Source organism: Sceloporus undulatus, chromosome 5, assembly GCF_019175285.1.
Source record: "Sceloporus undulatus isolate JIND9_A2432 ecotype Alabama chromosome 5, SceUnd_v1.1, whole genome shotgun sequence".
Classification (NCBI taxonomy): Eukaryota; Metazoa; Chordata; class Lepidosauria; order Squamata; family Phrynosomatidae; genus Sceloporus; species Sceloporus undulatus.
The window spans coordinates 89,351,741-89,359,351 of NC_056526.1; positions in this window are offsets into that span (position 1 = coordinate 89,351,741).

Consider the following 7,611-nt stretch of genomic DNA (forward strand, 5'->3'; position numbering starts at 1 on the left):
CACCACTTTCTCCCAACCATAGACTTTGCTCTCTTGGCATGTGTTTCCATGCTAATTCCAATGTTTCATCAAATCTGTTTGGGAAGTAAGACCCCAATGCTTAAAAACACACACACACCTTCCTTCCTTCCTTAATAAGGCAAAGGGTAGACATATCCAAAATTGGTTATGCTAGAATGGAATAGTGGAAGAAGGTATAGTTTTCATAGCAGCAGAGTTAGGATCATGAGTGGCCCTGGAGGGCCTTAGTCTAGGACTGCTGCTCTACACAACTTTTAAAAGTGCAGGAGTCCTGATTTCTCTTGCATTTGGTCAGCTCAAAGATTTCAGCGGCTTATGATGAATGATAAGCATAGAGCATATACAGTTGCTTGGTATCTAAGTGAGAGGGACAACAGTCTTGATCTGAAGTTCCCTGGTTGTCATTTTCAAACCTATGCAACATGTGCTGATTTATCTTGGCTTTTGTTTGGCTTTTAACATTCTAAATATAGAGCAAAAATAGAAAAGAAAAAAGGGGGGAGCAAGAGGGAGCAAGGTTGAAAGCGCGTAAAAGCTCTTTCCCATCAGATATTTCCTTCAGGCATCTCCATTTTAGTTAATGGCATGGGACTCCCAGGATGTTTAGAGAGGTGTTGGAGTGTACAGTCTCACTTTAGCCTGAGGCATTGTCACATATGCTCATCTGTCCATGTTTGCAGAGGAGACAAGATGCCTTGCTATTTCCTTGTCACCAGAAACATACACTCACTGCAGAAAGGCTATGTTTGGTCAATTTCCCAGTCACCTGTAGTTTAGTCACAAGTTTACCCTCCATCCTACTCGTACTCGTCACCTCTTTGTTGTCAAAACTGATCCATAAATGTGTGATCTAGGGCAAAAATACATAAATTTTAACTGTTTATTCTGGAAGTTTCAATGTGGTTGACAGACTGAATTAAAAAACCTAGTGACTTTAGGTAACAGGGAATGTTGCTAGGGGGGGTGTAGGTAGTGCAGGCCACATCAGGTGACTCCCTAAGGACTGTGTGTGACACCACTGCTCTGCAACATTGAAAAAAAGGTTTAGTTTTCTACACTACACTACAAAAAGAAGAGACACTGAACCTGTTTCAGCAAACATTTTATTAAAACTAGTGTAGTGGAGTCTCCTTCCTTAGAGGTCTTTAAACAGAGGCTGGATGGCCATCTGTCGGAGATGCTTTGATTGAAATTTCTTGCATGGCAGGGGGTTGGACTGGATGGCCCTTGTGGTCTCTTCCAACTCTATGAGTCTATGATTCTATGTATGTGTGGAATGAAACAACTACGAAGTTTATCACACATCTCCCCCCCCCCATTATGGGAACTGAGAGGGGACGCTCGGGGCTGTGTGCAACCAGGAAAAAACGGATTTTATCACACAGCAAATCTCCTCAAAAGGGCCCCATTCCATCCCCGGCACCAAGCCGTCCCCATTCAGTGCTGAGGGGTGCCATTTTCCTCGGTTGGAAGACTTCTGACCAGAACATTTAATGCTCCTCAGCACTGAATGGGGATGGCTTGGCGCCGGGGGACGGAATAGGGCCCTTTTGAGGATGATTTGCTGTGCGATAAAATCTGTTTTTCCCAGTCGTGCGCATCCCTGAGCATCCCCTTCCAGTTCTCATAATGGGGGGAAAAAGCATGCAATAAACTTCCAAGTTAGGTAAATTAAGACCTGCAAAAGTAAACAAAAACATTTTGAATCTTTCAGAACCACTTGGAGCCATCCAAGGATAACTTTTTTCTTCATCATCTTCCATGTTTCTTATAATTTCCATTTTGGTGGCCACAGTGACAGACCTAAGCTTTTGAAAAATTTGCTGGGGATAGTTGGTGAGGCAGACTTATTTATATACTCTTATATACTCTTTTTCTTTCTCTCTATTTAGATATCCACAAAGGCTCAATAAGGTTTTCAGAAAGAAGCTACTACCATACTTACTTTACTTGTTATAGGCATGCACACACAGCTACAATAGGGTCACCTACAGTAGAAACCTGCTCCTTCACAGCTCAAGCTTTGTTTATTGCACTGTTTACTGCAGTCATTGTGCTGCAGCCTTATACCGGATGTCTGTGTTTCTCCCTTCTTCACTGCCTTTCCAATGCTGATGCAACTAAAAAATGGCAGATAGACAGAGGTTGAGGAGGAAAAACTGGTGGACGAACACAAAAAGCCTTTGTAAAAAGGAGCTCCACAGTCAAATGCTTTGTTATCTGAGGTATTCCTGTACTAAACGGTGACTTAGTATACAATAACATTATGTATTATCTACATGCCAGTTTTTTTTTAATTTTCCTCTATTCCACCTAGGTGTGGGGGATTATTTTTCCAGTTACTGAAGTTGCAGGAACAAGTAGAACAACTTGAACACCAACTGAAATATCACAAGGAACTCTATCTTCAGGTCAGGATAATATTAATCTTATCTGAAAGTTTGCATTTTTGACATGCCTCCAAGGGTTCTAGTTACTCCTTCTGCTCCTTGCTGCTATGCTTCTCTTAGGCCTGTTACAGTGCCAAAATAAAGCTGCTTCGGGTCTCTTTGGAGGAATGCTATTTAAATGATGCATGGGTCCTAAGGGTCCGGAGGTCGCACCAAAGCCACACTCCATTCCTAAGCACTGGAGTGCAGCTTTGGTGCAGCTTCCGGATTCTTAGGACGCATGCATCATTTAAACAGCATACCTCCAAAGAGACCCGAAGCAGCTTCATTTTGGCAGTCTGTAACAGGTCTCACTCCTCTTTTTACTATACAAATTGGCCCCAAAGCAGATGCAGCCCAATGTTTGACCTGTACCTGATTCTGGGAAAGGGGAAAGTATATTCTTTGCAGTGGGGAATTCTAGGCTAATTTATGCTGTAGCAAAGATCTCAGTTTGATTGGGATCTCGTCATATTGGTTAGTCCAGCCTTGCACTTTAGTCAGAATTCCAATGCATCCTTTTCAAAATTCTAGCAACCATAACAAGATTGAGAAGGATTGCATTATGCTAATGCTGTCATAATGCAACTGCAATGGAAAGTCATGGTCCTAAGCAATAGGGAGCAAAACTGGATTGCAAAGCTGCAGAATATTGCAATAGCTAATGAAGCAAAGACAAAGCAATCAAAGCAGAAACGGCTACAACTTATTGTCGGAATGTAAGGCTATAATTTTATACCACGTGTTCTGTTTTCCATGTTTCCATTTAACAAGAGTTAAAAAAAATCACTAGGGTGTTTTTTCTCCATCTGGGCTATTAAGTACCACAGTGGCTTATAAAAATGAAAGTAATATATTTCCCCAAATGTAATAAAAAGTCTATTAGCATGCTATTGGTTAGAAAATAATATGGAAAAAAATAGAACTCTGGATAAAATTAACTGTATAATTGAAGGAAAGAGGCCAGAGGAAATTAATCAAGGCAGTATAATTAAAAAGAAAAGAAAGAAAATGAATGTTGGTGTCTTAAACAAACACACCTGGGAGTTTATCAGACTCAAAGTTTTGGACCCTCAATTGCGCTAAGGAAGTGCAAAGAACGTTGCGAAATGGTCTTTCACGCAGAAGTCCAACCAATTGCTTGCTTTTCCGTCATTCCCCATAAACTTATGTTAGCGCTACAATTCCACGAAAGTTGCGATTTGCGTGATGCAAAAACCATGCCTAAGTGGAACTTTTTACTACACCAGCACCTCTTTTGTCTTTCGCATTTCGCTATCAACATATTTTGCACATGCCCTCTGGAGGCTTTGGTGGCATCTGATCTTTTGTGCTTCGGGGGGAGCGAGGGGGGATTTCCCCCCCCATCCCTAGGGTCCTATTTGTGGAGTGGAGGGGAGGGGGAAGAGGAAAGAGCCAAAGGAAAAAAGGGGAATCGGGATGCAACGGTGAACAGCAGGCAAAAGGGCAAATCAGGGTGGCTTTTGGAGTGCAAATGCAGTATTTCCCCCCCCCATTATTTTTATTTATTAAATATTATACACCCCTGTCTTTTATTTTATTTATTTTTTCATTATTTTATTATTAAATATACAAAATGAGCGCATGTTTTGTTGTGTTTTTGCTGAGGATGTGTGTGTGTGTGTGTGTGTTGTCTTTAGTTTTTATTATGCCCTTTGCAACAGTATCCCTTTTGCTGGAAGTCAGTTAATAAAAGTGAAAGGGAACAATAATAGGGCACTTTTTTCCTTGGAACACCATGCTAAAATGCGAATGTTACAATGTGTTACATTGTTGCTTTGTCAATTAGGCAATTGGCAAAAGATACATGCTTTTGCAAGGTTCAGGGACAGCTCTGAAATTGCTTTTAAGTCTAAAATAATTGAATCGCATCCTTTCTGCATTTACGTGATGAAATATTATTTTTTATTATTATTATTATTATTATTATATTATTATTACAAGTGCAAGAGCATTCGGGGGTGGCAAGGAGTGGGGATACAGGATGCATTATTTTTTTATTAAATATTACACCCCTGTCTTTATTTTTATTATTTTTTTCATTATTTTATTATTAAATAACATGAATGTATGACCCTAGGGGCCCCTTTCCTTTGCAACTCCTAGTGTCATTGAAGAGGAATGGGGCTGGAATGGATGACCCTAGGGGACCCTTTCTGCAGACTCCAAGGGTCCATGCAGGACAGAGAATGAGGAGCCTCCTAGGTTGTCCATGCTGGAAAGAGGAATGGAGCTGGGAATGGATGACCCCTGGGGGTTCCTTACTTGGAAGCCTCCTAGGTGTTCATGCAAGACAGAGGCACCCCCCCCCTCCCCAGGGTTGTCCTGGAAAAAGCCACCAGAAGGGAATGGGGTCAAAAGCAGCCCGCATCATGGGACTTTGCAATCAGTAACTTTAGCATTGCTTTGCGCTGCTGCCTAAACACACAAACCATTTTGCAAACAATTTCCACAGAAAGGAGGACCATGGCCTGGCTTCCACTTTTTGCCCGCAATGCCCAAAAGAGGAGGAATGACGCTTAAAACTACGGAGCGTTGCGCAACATGCTCCCATATAAATGAATGGCGTCTGGAAGAACATCACACTGTCACTTTATTGCGCAATGTTGGTGAGCTAACATTGCGCGGTAGGCGGAAAAATTGCCAAAAATCGCGTCTGATACTCCCTGGAGTTGGTTGGATCCAGATACGTTCATACTTAGAACGACCCACTGAAATCAATAGGACTGAGATTTATTTATTTATTTATTTATTTTTTTAGGTATTTATATCCCGCCCTTCAGCCCTAATGGCTTTCAGGGCGGCTTACACATATTTTTAATCAGACAGTCCCTGCCCTCAGCTTATATCTAAAGACACGAAAACAAAGGAGAAGGGAATGATGGAGGGAAAGGGGATGAGGTCCAGTGGTTTCTCTCCCTCTGAGGCCTGGACAAGACAGATGGATTGGGGGAGGGCTCTCCTTCTTCCAGGCTAGCCCTGATGGAGCTGGAGCTGGAGCTGCCTGGTGAACTCCCTCACCGGCCAAAAGATGACAGTTAGGTCATGAGTAATTTTAAGTCCCATTCACTTTAGTAGGTCAGCTCCAAATATGAAACACTAGAGCTCTCCGACTGAGAATTCTAATTACCTCTCAGCAATGGCAGGGACTGATGGTTCACATTAGATTTGGCACATTTTATACTGATCCTCAAAAAGAATCAATTTGTTTCTAAGATCAGTCAGGAGAAAGCACTTCCTCTAAGGGGCCGCTCACAGTATGTTATACACAGGTTTAAAAAGGGGTTGTTCACACTTGCGCTGGTTTATGATTGGTACACTTCAACTCAGGATGGCTCTGCATGCACAGTGGCATCAGTGTCCACCACACTGGCACACTACCTGTTGATTTTGGCCACCTAGCAAGTTGGTCTAGATTATCCACTCCACATTTAATATTTCTGTAACTTACAATGATCTCAGGTTTGTAAGACTGCCTGTGCACTGCCATGTCATGATATATAGTGCATGGTTTTTATATGCATTTCCATAGTCTCATTGTGTTAGTTTTTACTGTTGCATTTTTAGATGTTTGGATTTTATCAATGCTTTATTCTTTACAGTGCTTGTTTTATAGGAGTCTTATAAATACAAACAGACAGTGAATAAATGACTTGCCCTGGACAGACCTTCACTGAAAGGATTTCTTCAGAGGACTGTCTTCTGATAGCCCTTCAGATAGAGATGTGTCCTGTGTAATGTAGGTCGCATGGCTGCTATATCGTAACCACATATTATCCATATCGACTTGCTGTTCCACCCTGAAGCTAATGTTTATCATAGAGCAGGAAACTCTTATCAATGGGAAACACCTGGTTACAGATAACAAAGATCTAAAGTTAGCAATGTTGTTTGTTCTCTGTGTGATCATCTACCACCCAGTCTATGTTGGTAATTCTGAATCCAACAAGTAAACTCAGAACAGACTATTGCTGAAAATCTGTCAGCTTTGTTAGAAGGGTCATAGATTTGTCACTTTAGCTTGACCCAGTGATCATGTTGATAATCGCTTTCTTGGATCAGACAAAGCCTAGCTATCCTGAATTTTGTTAACTATGGCCTGTGGCTAGAGTTAGGAAAAGTTAGGTTTTTTTGGATGACAGATCTCAGATTCCTCCAGCCAACATGACTACAGTCAATTTCATATTATTTGACTCCAGTATTTGGTAATGATAGGTACACCACTGCTAACAAGGCTCTTTCCTTTGAATATTCTTGTTTTCCTATTCCTACGTCTCTTATTAAAAAGGAATAATTAAAGGGAATAAATTAAGGCATCCATATTGCATGTGGGAAAGAATGAGATGAGTTTAAATGTATCGAGATAGTACTTACAAAATATAACAAAGAAAGAAAGATATGCTGCTGAAGTGGTGGAAAGAGTGAATTCAGGTAATAAGGAATGGCGCACATACCAGGAACTTATATAACAATCTGCCAGAGTTTATTAACAGTGACACCCACTAGCTGCCATTTGCTTCTGTGACACTTTTTCAGAGTCCTTTATGGAAGGAGGGCATATACATTTGTTGCTGTCACTTTGTCATGCTAAAAACGAAGGCTCGGTAATGTCGCCTAAGAAAAAATGACTGCATGACGCTATCAGTCCCTTGAGGTGCTTTCAGAAGGACAACTTCTGGTACTACCAATCAAAAGACATTGTGCAGCTATTCCATCTTTCTCTTCTTAATGGATCATCTGTGGTGAGGAAAAGTAGGGAAGAATAGCAATAGGGAAATATGGAAGAGTTACAAATGGAAGGCAGCAACATCTACACACACACAAAATTCTGTAAGTGAGTCAGGATAATTATGCTCCCTCCCCAAAGCCTTATCTGAACATATCCTTGGAGTCCAACAATCAGATTTCCCAATGTTCCTTATATTTACCTGCTTCTCTCCAGTCTCTTGAATCTAATGTGGGAGTAGAGGACCTTGGCTGTCTCTTCAACTGTTTTAAGGTTTGCCACCACCTACACTCACTACAAATATTGCAAAAGGCAAATAAATCTCCCCTGATCTTCCCACCCCCTTCAAAGTTTGTCAAACCTTCTCACCTAAAGCAGAGGACATAATGGTTGCCTTCCCATTCTACATACAGA